At 40.9% G+C, this 18,892-nt stretch overlaps 1 long non-coding RNA gene across 1 annotated transcript; it reads left to right on the top strand.

Moving 5' to 3' along the window:
- Positions 1 to 228: 228 nt before the first annotated feature.
- Positions 229 to 18,864, top strand: LOC130264172 (uncharacterized). The gene is made up of 4 exons (XR_008842426.1): positions 229 to 305; positions 13,148 to 13,252; positions 17,449 to 17,545; positions 17,774 to 18,864. It is a non-coding gene; the product is annotated as an uncharacterized LOC130264172 (long non-coding RNA).
- The last annotated feature ends 28 nt before the right edge of the window (positions 18,865 to 18,892 follow it).

Here is an 18,892-nt window from a genome sequence, read left to right as displayed (position 1 = left end):
AACAAAGGCAGTGAAAGGTGCACAGGCCATCACTGCAAAGTGTTTTGGACCAGGGAAAGTCTGGAAGGCTGGAAGAGGATCACAGCTGGAGCAGCACAAAGAACACAGTGCTGAGAAAACAGCTCAGAGCATGGAGTCTGCATTACTCAGGAGCCAGGAGGGAGTTGTACCTTTTTGAAAGGCATTTGAAGAAATGCCTGTTTTGATTATCAATTTGTGTTTTTAACAGACATGACCCACCAATGGAAAACACAGCAGTGAGAAGCATCAAGAGTGTGAAGGGAGGACTCTTCAGTGTTAGTCAGGTAATTTTCACTTAAAAAATAAAAAATCCTTTTTTAAAACACTCTGCTCATTTTGATTTGAAAGTGATCTCCCAGCCTGATGCTGGCTGGGATACAGAGCTTCAGTTGGGGTTTTGTGTGGCTGCAGGGACCAGAGGCAAACAGAGAAAGGAGAGGAACGAGGTGCCACCCTCAGCAAAGGGGATTTTGTCAGGAACAATTCACCATGCAGCTGATCTGGGGCACTGAAATGTAAAAAAACAACTGAGGTAGTAAGAGGTAAAGAAGGTGCTGAGTAATTATCCAGCAGTCAAGGCAGGAGAGAGGAACTTCACTTGTGGAAGAGTGTGCAGAGCCAGGACACCAGAGCAAGACCCACAGCTGTTAGCAGGTACCAGCAACTTGGGCCATTATGGTTGAGGTAACCACCAATAAAATCTAATCAATGAAATCCCTTTTAAGTTGGTTGGATCAGTGACCCAGAAAATAGCTCCCCTGCAGAAAAGGAAATGATAGTCTATAAAGTGAGAACTCAATGGGAAAAATCTATTAAAGTGAGCGAGCTGTAAGGAGACCTTTGGTGTTAACTGAAACCTTTTGGAAAGAAGCCACAAAAAACTCGGAGCAGACTTTTAACCCTTCATCTGCCACGTGCCAGCAAGTGCTGGGCAGGGAGGAGTCACAGAGACTGCAGGAAAAACAACCCCCCCCCCAGCAGGAATTTCTAGGGTTAGAGAATGAAGGCATTACTTTATTTTGGCCAGGATGTGCAACAGAAATAATTTCACCCACAGACTGCATGGGTTGTGCAGAGAAAATCCTTCCATCACACAAGGGTTTCACTGGATTTTCCCCATACTAATACAGTCAAAACCCAGGGAAATTCATTGGTTCAGTGTCCACTGGTCCCCAGTTACACAGTTTGTGGTATTTGGTTTCCTATTGATCCCTTCACCTTCAATGTTATTTTGGTTCTCATTCTTGGTTCTCCCTTTTCCCAGACTGACCATGCCAGGGGTGATGTTTGGAGTTGATGTTCATTAATGGTTGTTATCTTTGTGTATCTTCTCAGTCTGCTGAGACGTTCAGCTCATCACACCTTGAGTGACGAAACCCTCCTTTGAAAAGAAACTTCAGTTCCTTTTCCCCAAGGCAAAAGCAAACAAGACTGATTAAAGTTACCAAAAAAATTTAAGTTCTGTATCATTTTCCAACAATGGGGCAGGCAGGATGTGGCAGCAGCTCCGGGGTGGGTGCTCAGACCCAGCTGAGTTCTCAGATGGATTTTGGAGTATCCAGGAATGTCAGGAATGGAGCTCCAGGAACAGGCTCATCCTGCAGGGCTTTGAACTGATTTCTCCCCTTCCAAGCAGTGGGTGCACAGTGTTTAACAGAATTACCACTCAGCTTTTTTTGTACCAGAGAAGGCATTTAAACCTCAGCCAGCAAGGCATCCTGAGCCTGGGGCAGTGCAGAAGGTGAATCTGATGGACACAGGAGTGCATTAGGAAGGAAAGGGTTTCCTGGTACCCAAATTCAAAATATCCCACCCAAGTAAATTTGGGGGGAAAAATTAAGCCGTTTTTCATAGGATTCTTTTTTTGGTCCAAAAATCAGCTTTCTGTTGTCTACCTATAGACAGTATTGATTAATTGACTGCTTAGACTAGAAGACAAAAAGCAGAATCTCTGCCTTGTTTCTTCTGACATATCAATGCAATTTCTGATATGTCTGAGTAGCTAAATGGGGATCCAACAGTCCCAGGAATGAAATTCAATAAAACAAAGCTAGGAAAAGCATCTTGAAAGAAGTTATTAACACAGAACTCCTGAAAATCAGAAAATTCAGAATATGCTATGCATTAAATTCCAGCTAGGATTAATTTGATTCAATTACTTTATTATTTTTTAAATGCTAGGCCATCCCCATTCATTATCTAAAAATGAAGAGAAATTCAGTGATGCAAAATAAGTCTAGTATCTAGGAAAATTTGTTATCCAGAGCTATCTTGATCAATCAATATAGACTTCATTCTTGCATATAAATCACAGTAAAGGAGCTAAGAATATCCATGTAGAAGTATCACTCAAATGTGTTTTCACATTTTCAATTTTAAAAGTATTGTAAGTAATACAGCAAATCTGCCCCCAGGGACACTTATCCCTTTTTACTTTATCTTCACTTGCTATCTCTGACTTTTTTTTATTCCATGTAAGTGGAAAAGGGATGGGGGGAGAAAGCTTAAATGCTCTGGAAGACTGTGTGAAAAACATGTGTCACCTCTGCTCTTTTAAAAAGTGGTGACAAAAATCCATGGAAGTACAATTTGAGAAAACTTGTTTTCCAAAGAACCTGCCATGGGACTGGAAGGTCATCGAGCTGCAGGACCTGATATTTCTGCCTGTAGTAACCATTCAATTAAAACTGCAGATTCTGAAAGTCTGAAAAGAGGATCCTACTTTATCAGAATTTTACCTTCTTTTCTTTGAAAACTGTTTTCCTTGAAAACAGGGAGAACTTAGTGAGGGGAAGAAGTGAGGGATCCATTTGGAACACTTGATATTTTTGGAGTGAAGCTCCTGCTGGCATGTGGCTCAGACTGAAAACATAAAGATAGACAAACATAGTAGGTATTATATATGAAATTAATTTTAAATTCACTGTTTAAAAGCCATTTCAAGTCCCATAAATGACTTAAAATTACAATTGCAAAATTAAAATTACAATTGTAAAAACACAATAGTCCTGTTGTTGGATACTGCTGGGAAAAATCAGCCTTGAAACCTTGAGTTTCTCAGGCTGGACCAGGACATGAAATTATGACAATGATTATAACCTGCAGGGTGTGTGAGAGCTGTGTGAGTGTCTTGAGATATTTTGCACAAAGCATGTTTTCAGAGAGGTGTTGCCTTCTTGGACCAATGAGTCTTTTCAATTCTGTATTGCACAAATTACTCTATATAAGTATAATATTTCTTTAAATAAAGCTCTCTCTCTCTTTTGCTTCTCCATTGCAAGAGGAATTTTGTTGCATTATCTTTTTTGCCTACAGCCCAAAATGCAGCACAGTCCTCTCTTGGTTCTGAAGAAACAAGTCATGTCTCCTTTTTTTGCTTTTTTATTTATGTGGGGCAAGTAACCTGCCTGTAAATACTAATAAAAGACATTTGTCCTTTCACATTTCACATGCCACTGGCCAGGACTGTGCCCTGCCTGGGATCAGGATGCTTTGGAGTGCAGGTGAGGAACAGATCAGAGCCACACCCTGCTCAGCTGCACTCCTGCTCCTCTGCCTGCCCAGCCAGCTCCCACCCTTCCTCTTCTCCTCACCTTCTGTGTAAAGGGCAGCAACAGTGTGAAAATTCCGCAACCTGAACTCAGCTGAAACTTCTCTTTCTTAGTAACCCTACATAAAAAAATAATCCAAATTTTTGAAATAAACCTTTATTTTTCCTTATAATAATTGTCAGCATGTGAGAGTGTTTCAAGGCTTGCTTACTAGAAAAAGGAAAACAAACACGAATTTCCCAACCAATTCTGGCAGTATTTGAAAGAACCTACCAATGACTTCTGTTTGAGTTTTTAGTGTAAACTCATGGTAGTGAATTGGCCAAATGCTTTTCAGCTTCTGCTCATGGGTTTTTTGTTTGTTTTGGTTTGGTTTTGTTGTTTGGTGTTTTTTTGTGTATTTTTGGTTTTGGTTTTTGTTTCATTTTATTTATGTATTTATGTATTTATGTATTTATGTATTTATGTATTTATGTATTAAAAAAAAAAAAAAAAAAAAAAAAAAGGTTAGTTTTACTTTTCTCTTTTTTAGAGTGCTTTCCCTTCCTAAGAGGCTGCAGGGGCCCCTTCTGAAAGCTGCAGAGGTGGAGCACAGGGCCAGGAGCTTCAGGGCTGCTCTGAACTTTCACTGCTCTGCTCCCCACCCTTTCCAGGGTCTGTAACAAATTGTCCCACCCTGGGTGCAGCACAGTTAGGATGGTGCTTGGTCTGTCAGTAGGGATGGGAAGCAGTTGTTTGGACCATTATTCAGTATTTTTTTGAACTCTAACATCTGCAGTCACCCCAGCTCATCTTTCTCTCCTCCAGAGTGAGAACTTTGTTCTCTAACACTGAAGGCATCTCTTGCAGCAAATCCTGCTCACAGCAGAACCTCACAAGCAAAGACAACCCCCCGTGGCTCCTCTTGTTTACTCCAGCAAAGAATGAAGTGATTAAAGAGGCAGGACATACCTTTTCTCCCCAGGATCCAGGGGAGAGGCACAGCTGAATAAATACCCAGTGTTATTGCAGGCTGCTTGCCTGGGTCACACTGCAGGTACAAAGGGCTCTGCCAAATGTAGAGATTGCCACACTCTGCATCACTGCCAGCCCCACAGATGAGAGGGAGTCAGATTTATAAGGGCAAAGGCACATTCCTGGAGTTTCTGTGCTGCAGCTGGAGCTCTCTGGGTTCACTGAGTGCAGGGATGGCTCAGCCTGATGCTCTCCTGTCACTGTGGGGCTGGGAAGTGGTGAAAGAATACAATTCCTCTTCCAAGCAGCAAGAAGAGACAATATATTGAAAAGCCATGGCATTTATATAAGGGAGGTCATGAAAAACAAAGAAGAAAAGACTCATTGGTAAAAGAAGGCAACACCTTTTTGAAAACGTGCAAAATACCACGAGACACTCACACAGCTCAGTGGTCACACCAGGTGTCAATCTGTGTTTTCTTTCTACCTTTCCTTGTTTTGTCTCTGAGAAAGATTCCCAATCTGGGAAAGATCCAGGCTGGAGCTGAGAAAAGTCAACAACCTGGGAAAAACCAGATTAGGTTCCCCATGAGCCTTCAGCAGTGTCCACTGAAGGCTCTGGGATGTAGTGGAGACAATTCCAGGCTGGTCTGTGCATTGCCAGTCATCCCTGCCCTTACACAGCATTTACACCTTTCTGTAATGGCCACTCTTTTTCCTAAGAAGCTTTACATGTTTTGAGCTCACACCTCTGGGCAATGCAAAGCACTCTCAGGGAACAGGAAGGTAAAGGGTGATGCACTTTCACTGAGCTGGCAGGTCAAGGTGTGTGTGAGCAAAACTCACTGTGTTCAATAAGAAGCACAGAAACCCATGGAGAGGGTTTTTATAACCTCCACTCCTGGGTCTGCAGCAAATTTTCTTTCTCTCCTCCACTTTCTCTGCCTATTTTGATAGCCATCAGCAGAATAGAGATGATTTTTCTCTTAAAAAATAAAACAAAAAAACGAACACAGTCAGTCACTCATTTTAGTGAGGACAAGAATGGATGAATCTTGTGTAATCAAAAACAGGACACAGAGTTAGGAAAAATGAAGAAGCAGAGTCCTAAATAGGGAAGAAAAAGAATCAGATTTTCTTTTTCCAAAGAAAAGCAGCATTGAATAGCTCTATTTTAATGTTCAACTTAACTGCTGAAGTGTGATAAAATGCTCTGAACTTGAAAACTGAGGAACTCTTCTCTAATGCTGTACTAAAGTCCACAAAGAAAAGAAAGATGTTAATTTAAGACATCCTGCAAAAGGCATGGGGGAACCTGCTGAAGGCTCCTGCTGCTTGGCTCATGGGCTGCACTGCACTGCACTGACTTGGGACCAAACTCGAGGTTCTTGACTGATGGAAAAGCATTTGCCACTATTTTTCAGTGAGCCTAACTTGCTAACGTGAGCTGGCTGAGTGAACACAGAGACACTGTAACTGGGATAAATCCCAGCTTCCTCTGAAATTTTCAAAGGTTTTTTTTTTCCTCCTGTCAGATTCCAGACAGATGAAATTTCCTTGGCATAGACCTATTCCATCTCTCCTCTGAATCACAATCAATCAGGACTTGGAGGGTAACTGATCAAGAGTGTGGGAAGAGAAGCTGGCTTTGTGTTCAGATACAGTCTCAGCTCAGCTGCCCCTGCTCCCATGGGTCCTGCCTCTGCTACCACTCATTTTCTGGAAAATCCCAATTTCAATCTGATTCCAAAGGTTGCTGAGTCCAATTGATACTGCTGTTTGTATGATAGTGTAAAGAGTGAGTACATTCCTTAGGTCATAAATCATCTCAACCTGACCCCAATTAACTACAGACCCTGGATTTAATTTCTCTCAGTTCTCACCAGCCATAACAAATTAGGTCATTCTGTGTCAGTGAGACACTGGAGCAGACACCACTGGGAGCACCACAGGGGATTCTGGTCCAGTTCTGCTGCTGGGAGAGTGAGGAGACAGAATGGATCATATCTTCCTATTGCTTTCCAGATAGCAGTCATGGCATTCCTGGCAGCATAGGTAAAGGATTTTCATAAGGATACAGGAAAACCACAGATCTCTAAGTTTTATTTAAATTTTCCTCCCATAAGAGAGTGAGGTGATCTTTGACACCTGTGGCTGCCTGCCTTGCACAAAATGATTCATTTGTACCTTGTGCAAAAATCTGTCAAACAACGAGGAGCTCAGATGTGCATTGCAGGCACCTGAACTGTCCTTCCCTCTCAAAGGCTTTTCCATTTCCATGTGACACATGGCAAAGAAGCCATGGAACCTGAAAAAGAGACTGAGAAATGCACTGCTGTAGAGCTGATGGTCAGCAGATTCCTCAGGTCTGGGGGATCCTTCTGAGCTGGTACAGCACCACTAGGAAGGATTCAGTGCTCTGTGGAATAAAACCTTTGTGAGCTCAGTGTGATGCTAGAAATCAAAAAGTTGTGGAAAGAGTGCTGAACCCATTGTTCCTGAGGCTGAAGTTTATGCCTTGGATTTGAACAGGAAAATCCAAATTACTCTTTCCTATAATTCAGTGCATTCACCATGTTGTTTTACCAATAACATTTATCTTGTTCTTTTAATGTTATCATAAAAGTGCAGTAACAATACAATAACAAAAGTTCCATCCCTAAGGAAGGCTAATCAGATCAGTTCACTAATGACAACCAGCATGAGAAATTAATTAATTCTTTTTGTTTCCAGTTACAACTACCTGCCTTTAGCCCAGTTTTATACCACTGACTACTTCTCAATTGAGTAATGTAGTTTTTATTTGTGAAACCTCATACTATTAAATGCAATGAGCTCATCCTTTTTCTTGGCGTCACCTCAGTTCTGGCAGAGACACAAAGAAATTACAGCAGAGAGAAGACTGTAAAAAAGAGAGATCATTTTTCTCTTAAAAATTATGCTAGTCAAGTTGGCCCTTGCAACTGTGAAGGAAAGTGAAAATTCAAGCCCAGTTCCATATTTGAAGTTATACATGGATTACAAATCCAACATCATTACCATTGCATTGTTTTCCATATGGTGAGTTATATTTTTCCTACATATTCATGTGTGTATAGGATGTCAAAGCAACTGCAGTTGGAAGAGATTTTTTGATCTGTAACAATCACTGACTTCAGGGCTGACCACAAGTTGGAGCACATCACTAAGAATATTGTCAAGTGCTCTGAAAGCTCTAGGAAGTTTCAGGCCCAGCTTCCTCTCCATCTATTCTCTCATCTGTTACTCATCTGTTACTGGCTGAGAAATTCTCACAGTGCACAAACTGTGATGTGTAAGAGTAATGAGATAATGTGGGCCATATTTAATCTCTAGAAGAAGATCAGTGTGGAAGCAGACAAGGACTCCAGATGCCTCAGTTCCCTCACCAGTGCTTTTCCAGCACTGGGCAGGTCCTGGACCAGTTTGGGAAGGAGGGTGCATGCACATGATCAGTTTGGTTTTCTTCTTGAATGACAAAGTGTCTCTGAGCCAAGCACTGTGAGCCTCTGGTCTTCAATAATATCTCATGGTGCCACAAAGGGGTAAATGGATGGGTTTCCACTGAGTTTGTTTCCCTTATGGTTTTCTTGGGCTTTTTAAACAGCTCTGCCAGGACTGGGAGGCTTGTTTGGGTTTTTTTCAGAAATCTTGTAAAGACACAGGAAGAATTTAATTATTGCAGTAGAATGACTTTTTTTTCATGCTTATTTATTTAATGTTTGAATAGTTGAAAATGTCTTCTCAGTGTGTGCATTAAAGACTTCCTGCCTGGAGTGTGTGAAGGACCCTGAGCATTCACAGGATATAAACCAGATTCATTCTGGAACCCAGCAGTATAAACATGTCTTCAGTGCAGACAAGAACCCTTAAGTCTTGTAATGTGAAACATACTCCAGTTGTGTCTGTGTTTTCTTCTGCAAATAAACCAGTGAGAGATGTGCCTAAAACGTTTTCCTGACACAGACAATTTCTCACCTCATTATTTTATCCACTTTTTAATAGATTTTTTTTTTTTTATATTGGGATACTTTAAAGAAATTTATAACTCAATCCAGCTAAATACAGGTGACTTGAAGCAGCAAGTAGCCTGACAAAAGTCTATGCTGCCAGGACTTTTATAAAAGAGGCCTCATTTTATCACTTGTGCCATTCCTAGATATAATCACAGAATGCAGTATTGGATGCTTGTACACTTGAATGAAGATTGGCTTCTTGAGCTACAATTTCCCACAAAAACTCCAATTAGCTCAGAAGAAAACAATTTTGGATAATTATTATGGAGAGTTATACTTGTATTCACCTGAGAATAATTTCCAGTCCAGATTTGTGACACTGGGACCAGGGGTCTGTCCTTCTCAGCTAAGAAAAGTGGATGGAGCAATTAAATTAGATCTGATAGATTTTCTTTTTTTTTCTGAATTCAAAACTGAAGATTCTCAACAGTTGTATCATTTTTCTTGATCATCTCTCATGAAAGAAATAGAGAATGGAAAGTGTTGCAATGTCGATATACAGAAAAGCATCAAAATATAGAAATATAGAATTAAAATAGATAGAAGTATCAAACTGTTAGGATGTTTGTGGTGAGAATTGAAAGGAAAAAACAATCATCAACTTCACTGTAGCATTGCTGGGCTAACACTCACCTGATGATAAATTCCTGGCTGTAGGAAATACTTCACACGTGGCATTCCAGGTGCCAAATTAACCTTGGGTATGAGGGGTCCATAATAAATTTTCACTGAACTAAAAACTAAAGGCTGTAAAAAGCATGTCAGCTCACATGTCTGTTTCCTGCTCCAAAGCCAGGGATATTCAGCATGACTGAGGGAGCCTTGAAAAAATGTTTTCTACTTCAATAAGGAAAGAGAAACACGACTCAAACCTCCATGGGATGAAGTCACCATCCTCTCTGTTACTCACCCCCATTATCTCCTCTGCAATCTGCTCCCAGAGGAGATTCCAGACAACCTTGGAAGCTTATCCCTGTCTAAGAGTTATTTAAAAGAATAAAATAACAATTATGGTGTGGAGGAAGGGAACAGTGGTGTAAGAGTCTGGTACTGTATGAAAATCCCTCCTTCATGCAGAAACCAGAACAATGTGGCATTGTTGGGGAGGGTGGGGATGGAGCCCACACCTGGACCCTGAGCTGAGGGGAAGCTGCCCCATCATAACTCACAAATACAGCCTGAAAGGCAAGAGCCTGAGGTTATTTTACAGCCAGGCAAGTTCCAGTCAGACAAAGCCCTTCTGCTGTAACCACTGGAAGAAAGTGGATTTCCTGTCCATCTGCCTAGAGGAGCTGTGTGGATCCAGTACTGAGTCCAGAAACTGCTGCACTTCTTGCAGGGGCTCTGCACTTTCCTCAAGGGAAGGGAATTATCCAAAATATGAGATAGTGGCTGATGAAACTTAATATGAGCACTGCTAGAGGTGGGGGAAGAAAATGGGATAATTGAAAAATTGTGTGTTCTGTAAAACGCCCTGATTTGTTGTGTGTGCTTGTTTCCATGCATAGGAAATTCTACAGGAAGCAGGATTTGCAAGCTTTGCTTGTGTAGAATATGTCCCAGTCAAAATCTCTGGCTGTGGAATGTTTGCTAAAGGGCTCTCTTGTTTCCCAGACAGCAGGAACTGAGGGTTTGGTTCCTTATTCACAGCATGTCCATGGCATTTTTTACTGTGAGGGTGGTGAGGCCCTGGCACAGGCTGCCCAGAGATGTTGTGGATGCTCCATCCCTGGAGACATTCAAGGCAACATTGGACTGGCCTTGGCTTATCTTTGGAGTTTAAGTAGCTCCATTAATTGGAAAAATCACTGGTTGAAAGCTGTAGAATGGCATGGAGAGACTGAGGACTAACAACAGAGAAGTCATAGGATGTTGCATTTTGGCTATAGAAGCGGCAGAAAGGATAATGCAACATAGCTCCTCATGTAATGGAATGGCAAAAAGAGAGCTTTATTTAAAGAAGCACTACACTTTATATAGGGTAATACATGCAAAACAGAATAGAAAAGACTCCTTGGTCCAAGAAGGCAACACCTCTTTGAAAACATGCTTTGTGCAAAACATCAACAGGTGTTTAATCATTGTTGTAATTCCATGTCTTTGAGCAGGCTGAGAAACCCAAGGCTTCAAGGCTGCTTTTTCCCTGGTTCCCAGCAGTATCCAGTGACAATGGGACACAGAACCTGTAAAACAAATCAGGGCCTCTGCTCCATTGGCATCTGGCTAGATAGATAAAGAGTCCATAAAGTCTCTAAGGAAAGCACTTCTCTTGCTCTGTGTAGAAGAAGCAGCACAGATATAAAGGGCTCCAGCACATATTTTTGTGTTTATACAGAAATCCCCATTCCCTCTGGGCTGTTTGCACTGGCAAGTTCTCACTGCTCTGCTTGCCTGTGCTTCCTGGGGAATTCCTGCCAGACTTCTCTGATGCCAGGGGGTGACTGTGTTCTCAGATTATTTATTGAGAATAAGGTGTGGGAAACATTGCCAAACATCCCAGGTAGCTCCTCTCCCTTCTGTGAGGAGAATGCAGCCTGATGTGTATTTCTGAGAAAAATAATTGCAGGTCAAAGACTTTGCTCCCAGACAACAGACCTTCCCTGGAAGATTCCTGGCACCAGAGGTTCAGAGGTCAAATGCTTTGATGTCAGGAGTGAAATGTTCCTTCTCAAAACACTAAAACCTTAGAGTGAACAGATGGTTTAATGAAGAAACTGCATAAGCACAAGAAGATCTCACAGGTGACTCATAGCTTATTTCTCAAAATTCAGAGCAAGAACTGTTTAGGAGCTGTAATTATTAGTACAGACTGAGATCCCATTGATTAATTTTAAGTAAATTAGAATTCATTATGCTACCATTGACAGCTTCCTTGAAAGGGAAGATTTATTAGCCTCTCATCTATGAACAGTTTTGGTTTATGTCAGTAGCCAAGACCCCAAAAATTTTCATCTCAAAGTAAGTTGCTCCTGCAGGTTGCAAACTTTCAAAGCACAGTGGGGAGGAGGTGATGTACAGTGTTAAATGGCTTCAGAGGTACAAGGATAGAAGTAAGAAAGAACTCCTGCTCCCTGGTGATTTGTGTCCCAGAAGAAGAGGGTAGGATATCTGAACACCAGAGTTCTTCACAAAATGCAGCTTTCTTTAGTCTTTGCCAAGAGCCAAGCTACTGAGTTTAGTCAGAGTCTATCAGAAGGCACCAAGGTTCAAGAAGTAAAGCCAAAGACATTTTCTGCTCTTAAAGATACAGTAAACTGACCTTCTCATCTGGGCCTAGGCAAATTTTTTAGCCAACTAGTTTTATGTCACCTGGGTAGTGAGATCATGAACCTGTTCCTAACATTAGGTTTAACCAAAAGAATGGTGTTCTGTCATTGTCCACATTCTCATTGCTGGAGTAACAGGGATCAGACCATAACTCCCTGTCTGTACCACCTCCATTTAAATATTACCACAAGTGTTCCAGGAGACAGCTGAGGGCATTTTTTCCTTACCATAAAGATCTGAAGAGACAGGGGTAGGTGTAGCTCAGAGAGAGAACATGCATACCCCTAAATATTAGACCTGATTATGTAATAGTTGTTATATCACAGAATTTACATGGTTTTACATCCATGCTGGGACTGCAAGTTTGTGGAGAGAGGCCTTGTGTGAGACATCCCTGATGCTGTTTTCTTCTCTATTTTTATTTTTTTTTTCCAGGGGCAGAGGAGTGTTGGCATTTTATTTTGGATAGCTGTTCCTTTTTGATAAAGTGGATAAGAGCAAGTAGTGCAGTGTGGGAAACCAGACAGTGACCTAATTCACTTCCTCAGTGCTGCTCAAACTGCTCAAGTTTCTTTAGTTTTAAATAATTTATTTTTAAAAAAATATTTTTTAATTGGTTTTGCACAAATATATAAACTGTTGATTTTTTCATCTGTCAATCAGAGTTTGGAAATGTTGAGAAGGAATGTAATGTATGTTTTTCTTAGTAGATATAGTAAGCAGCTCTTTGAAAAGAATACAGCATCATGTTAAAATTTTAAAAAAAGTTGATTTTTATCAAATTTGAGGTCTTTTACAAATGAAATTACCATTAACAGCTTTATAAACATATAATCCAGATATACAAATTTGTCTCATTATCTACAGTTCACATGCAACCACAACAGCAGTGCATCAGAGTAAAGTGAAAGGCTGTAGCTGCAAATAATGGTTACCTTTGAAATACTTAAACCAAAGTTTCAGTATTCTCAATAGTCATGATGTGGTACACTAGTGTAAAATTCTGCTTAAAATATGGCATTAATACATGAAACAAAAGAGACAAGAAATGGGAGCAGGCACTATGCTTTTCTAAGTCATTATTATTTGATACACTACAAGTTTTGGTTGAAAGTAGGGATAATTTAAAGTGGGAATGTTCTTAAGTGTTCTTAAGACTTCTGGTGGTGCTGTGGCAATTTATTGGAAAACTGAATACCAAAATAATGATATTTTAGCTGCTGTGTTGAGAGTTCAATCTCTGCTGTGCCTGCTGGGACCTTTGGTAATGACTGCTTTGAAAAAATATTTGAAACTGAGATCTAGCAAATTTAATTTCAGAATTTGTAGCAGACTTGGAAGAAATCTCCTTCTGCAAATTGCTGCCATCACCAAGACACCAACGTTCTTGGACTGTCAGTGTGAAAGCCATCTCTTCTGAAACTGGTGAGCAGACTTCTGTGTATATGTATATGTATTTTTAGTCTCATATTTTATTTTGTAATCTCATTGCCTAGTCATACAGGTGTTCAACTCATTTTGCAAGAAAAATCAATGACTATCAAAGTATTTATTTCTCTGCAAGTAGGGCACAAGGAAAATGTGCATTGCCAAGTCCAAATGCAGACTGAAGAGGTGTGACCAGGGAAAGCCTGGATGAGAACACAGCTGCATAGGCTGACTAACAATCTGGATTTTCTGGATGTTTGAGCATCTCAACATCATTACTCCCATTTTATATTCAGTGTTTGTTGGTTTTTTCTGTAGACACCTCTGTGGTAGTAAGACAGTTCAAGAGACAAAAATCAAAACCATGTCCTCCTTTGGCTTTTTTTTCCCCTGTGTTCTCTAATTGCCTCTGTAACCTCAAGCATCAAGCACCTTTTAAAGACCATGGGCTCAGCACTGGCAGGCAGGGTGATCTCGTTGTGTGGCTGATTCCAAGCAGTTGCTCCCACATTCCAATCAATGACTTTCTCCAAACTCCTCTCCCACTGCAGGGACTACTCAGAGCTGGGGGAGGCAGCAGAGTCCACATCCTCAGTGTCATGTTCGTGTGGGGGCACTGCTTGCCCACCTTTAACACGTTTCCACTTCATTCTTCTGTTTTGAAACCATACTTTCACCTGTTGTGAGAAAAAGAAAATAATTACTTGTTGCCTCAACCTGAGCTGTATAAGCAGAGCTATGCATATGTGGGTAGACAGATGATTTGTGGAATTCTAGAGGTAAAGGTGAACAGAGCCTCAGATTTGACTAATCCATCTTTCTAACACAGGCTGGAACAATTGTTTCTAAAATGCTCCACACAGATGTTCCTTTGAAACCCTTAGAGGTAGTACAAGTGCTTTGCCTAGAACCTGTCTTCATGTCAAATAAGGCACAGTGCCTCTCATGTATTTTTAACATCTAGGTCATCCAATCTAATGTATCAGGAATTTTGCCTCACATAATTATGCAATTCTTCTGCTGTCCACTTAGCCTTGATAAGGAAACCTGGACTGAGATGACAATGAGAGAATAGAAATACCTCTCTCCACAAAACTCTGTATAATTGTGCTTCCTTATCACCTCAGAATTCCCACCTGACCCAGGAAGAATGCATGTATCAAACATTCATTTGAATAAAGTCTAAGGTGATATCCATATTCCATATATAAACCTTGATAGATCAATATGCACCAATGATAAACAAGATCTCAGTAGAGACCAGTTATTACCAAGTCTATCTTCAGTTTAGAGAAACATAATTAAATTTATTAACTCCTTCCAGAGATGTGTAACAAAGGTGTTTGAAAAAATGTGGAGGCTTTGTTTAAAAATACCTCTGTGCCATTGCAAAAGCAGACCCTTGAGTAACAAATCTGGTTTTTAGCATTAGGGAGAAGCTGTGGGGGAGGAAGAAGGAGCTGGGGAGACAAAGGTTTGGGAAGTACTTGTCTTTCAGTGAGATCCAGGTTCACAGCAATCTCGTATCTCCTGAGCCTTGTCAGGTAGTTGTGGTGGGCAAATTCAGCCTCCAGCTCCCGCAGCTGCTCCTTGGTGAAAGCTGTCCTTTCCTTCCGTGATCTGCTGCTGCTTTCTGCCCTGCTGCTGGAGCTCTGCTTCTCTAAGAGACAAGCACATTGTCGTGGCTTGAAATGAAGGGATGGGATTATGATGCTTCTAGGGCTGATTTATTGTTTCAAAATGCATCAGACTTGAGGTTGTGAGATTTAGAGAAGCAGGAAGTCACCCATAGCCAAAGTGGTCATGGGTTTCTTTATTACAATGCCATATATAACATTTTAATCCAACAGAGTTACTATGAAGTTTATTTTATTTTTCTGACCTGCCACCATTACTTAACTTTGCTGCACTGCTTATACTTTTATCCAATAAGCTGTTGTCACATCCACACACATCTGCTTCTATTATGTTCTATTAGAACACCTAAACTCTTAACTTACTCTATATAATTACATTACTACACTATAAAACTCTACCATCTTATCTAACACAGTTTCTTACTTAAGGCATATTCTTACTTACAACTATGGAAACATAAGTCTATAATTTTTCTACTTAATGTCTGTGTATATCAATCCAAGCTTTTCCCAAAATTAAACCCTTCAGTGTCTGTGGAAGTTTCTACCTTTCAGTTTCCCACACGAGCACACTTGTGTAATTTGTGGTTATGCTGATGTGGGTGAACATGTGCAGTTGCAGAGATCTAAATGACTCCTGGAAGTGCTCAGTGAAGCTTTAAGGTGTTTGCTTTATGCCCCTTTGAGCTCAGCATGACTGGGTGGTGTTGCCAGCCCTGGTTTTAAGAGAGGACAGAGGTGGGACAGCTCAGTCAGGGTGGGGAGTGTCAGAATTCCCTGGGTCTGCACAGTCACAGAGCAGGAGCTGTGGGGAAGAAGCTCTCATTTCTTGCTGCCATTGCATTGAAAGATTTTCCTTCCCCACATTTTTAATTTATTCCTCATATACATATTTTCAGCTCCCCTGATCTACCATGCAGCATGCAGATGTTAGCAGTGTATGGTGCCAGCTTTGGTACAGGACATAACAAACAGCCATGCACGTGGTGCAGGGCCTGGAAACACTGGGGATGTGGGGCAGTAAAACAAGCAAAAGCAGAGAAACAGTGCTTTTTGCCCAGACCCAACTTGAACACTCCTGGTTTTAAACTTTTTTCTAATCCTTGCTAAATGAAAACTACAAGCAGATCTGGTGTCTGTGTAAATGATTGGCCTCCGTATCTTCATTGTCGTTGTGCTGTTCTGAAAAACCTGTTTGCTATTTGTGGACATTTCTGCAATGTAGTCAAGAGTTGTATTTCAAACTCAAAATTCAAGCCATAGCCAAAGTGATGTTGTACCAATTATGATAATAAGCAAACATAATATGACTTTGCCTCAGACTGTGACAGCCCTTTTTCATTTTTTTAATCCTTTCTCTTTTTAATTTTTCTTTTTTCTTTTCCCTTATTTTTATTTTTTTCTCCTGTGTTTTTAAAGTTGGTGCTCAAAGAATCTCCATGCAATGCAAGGAAAAGTGCATTTCTTTTAGTGAGCAAAGTCCAAACTGTCAGTGTTTCAGGGACTCAGTTTTGTGAGTTCCTTGATTCATTCTCCCCTCTTGCTCCCTCTTAGCTAGATTCCCTAAACTAAACATACTGGTAGCATTTTTGTTATGCTGAGAATTAATTACTTAATTTTTGTGTGTAACCAGTATGCAATGGAGTTTTGTGTGTCCCAGCATAATATTTCTACCCAGAAATGATAAGCAAAATGGTAACAATATGAGCATCATGTGCAGCTTCATCGTCCAGGTGTCATTTTGGTGGCCAAAGTAATAAAACTGGAGAAATCTGTGAGGTGTGACTGTGGGCTTTGTGACTGCTCTGGTTTTATCTGTGCCCATCAACAAAGGAGAAATCAAACACAGCTCTTGTTACTGGTGATGCACACAGGGACCAGTGTGTCACATGGACTGCTGTCATCCCAAGGGAATTAGTCTGGTTTGATCCATACTGGTTTTGCTACTTCAGAAATCCACAAATAAAGATGGGGAATGTACAGGAACAAACCTGCAGAAGTTTCTCCCCATATTTTGGCCCAGAGTTTAACAATCCCCTTTGTTCCCATCACTTACTGCAAAGACACACTACCACAAGTGTGACTTGGGAGGGAGCAATGGGGAAGCAGAGTTTGAGTGTGGAAGGAGGGTTTGAGTGTGGAAGGAGGGTTTGAGTGTGGAAGGAGGGTTTGAGTGTGGAAGGAGGGTTTGAGTGTGGAAGGAGGGTTTGGAGTGTGGAAGCAGAGTTTGAGTGTGCATCTCTTGCTGGGAATTTTGCCACCAGCTTCTGGGAGCCTTGAGCTCAAGGGCTTCCCCTGGGTCCCTGCTGCCCTCACACACACCTGGAGGGTGCAGCAGCTCTCCAGTGCCTTCAGCACATGGCACAAACTATGAACAAGTAACTAGTGCAGAATACATGTGAGCTCATCACAGCTCTGCAGGAAGGACTCCCTTTCCAAGAGGCAGTTTCACCAGTCTGCATCTCCAAAAGACAATAATTTAAAATGGATATTTGGATATTTTTAGGAGCAGAGTACAGTGTGCAGCTTGGAATCTCTCATCCCTGTGTGCCACAGGGTATTGTCAAGAGAAAATGCTTCTCCATGGCTTGGGGTTCTGGGAGATTCCAGAAGTGGAAGTGTGGCCCAGCTGCTTCAGTTTTGACAACAGAATGTGAGAAATGACAAATGAAAGGACAAATCATGTTGGGCACGTTTTTCCTACTGTACTGCCAGTTTAAAATGAAGAAAGGAAGGGAAGGGAAGGGAAGGGAAGGGAAGGGAAGGGAAGGGAAGGGAAGGGAAGAGAAGGGAAGGGAAGGGAAGGGAAGGGGGAAAAGATGCTGATTAGGAACCAGAGGCAGATGTGTCTCTCCCAAGGACTGTTTCTTTTCTTCTCCAGGACCCCAACCAGCTTCAATGCTGGATTGAATTTAACAGCTCCTCTCCCCAGGATTGCAGTGTCACCAGAAGGTGAAACCCCAGACCTCCCAGGGATGTCACTGCTTTAACTCCCTGAAAGGAAGAGTGTAGGTGACAGCAGCAGATAGAAAAAGAAAATGTGAAGAGTGTTAGTAAGACAGAATAAAGGAACTTTCTTCTTCTACTCAGAAGAGGGAGATGTGCTTTGGAATCAGTCTCTTTAAGGATAAAGATATCCCTCTAATGTGAGTAAACTGAAATCTGCTGTTTATCTATGACTAGCTGATGTTTTAATGAAAGTAGTGTTCACCTATTAAGTTTTTATTTTATTTAAACTTCTTTACATTTGGGAAGATTTTGCCTAAACATCCTTTTTCAGTATAAATGAACTTACATTCTACAAATGTCTGCAAAACCTAGAAATCAATCCATTAATATTTTTATCCCTGCATTCTCTGCCTGTGAAATGGGGCTACTGGAAAATATTCTCCATTTGGTAGCAGGGCTGTGGGAAAAAGCACACTGTAGCTTGTAAATGAATACTATGGCATTTAAATAAGCATCTTGAATTTTAACAGCTTCCTTAAGAAAAAACAATTTTATGCATATTTCACAGATTTGGATCTGAGATATTAGCAAGTTAGAGTTTGTGTAACTATGAAATTATTGATTTTTCCACTGTAGAAAGAATGTGTTTTGCTAGCTAGGATGACACCATGTTCATTTTCTGCATTGTTGGACATTGTACTGATGGGCAAACTTTTAGTACCTTCTGTTTTGAGGTTAAAATGTTTAACATTTATTGAGACTGAATAGAATTTATATTTAAAGGAAGACTTTGCCTCTTGTACTTCTTACCATAAACTGAGATATCAAATTCCTAGTATGACATTTCCAGCTACTACAGGCAGCTCAGGATGAGGGATCTTTTGCTCTCTGCCATTCTCTTTTTGCTCAGACAAATGGCAGGTGTGAATGTGTAACTCCACATCCTAGGACTTTCAGTTCTGTGTGTACATGCCATGTGATTCCTGTGCAGTTACAGCACGTGTGCATTGTGCTGGGGAGTGAAATGCCTAGTTCAGAACCCAAGATCTGC

Source organism: Oenanthe melanoleuca, chromosome 27, assembly GCF_029582105.1.
Source record: "Oenanthe melanoleuca isolate GR-GAL-2019-014 chromosome 27, OMel1.0, whole genome shotgun sequence".
Lineage (NCBI taxonomy): Eukaryota > Metazoa > Chordata > Aves > Passeriformes > Muscicapidae > Oenanthe > Oenanthe melanoleuca.
This window is presented reverse-complemented; position numbering and strand designations above follow the sequence as displayed.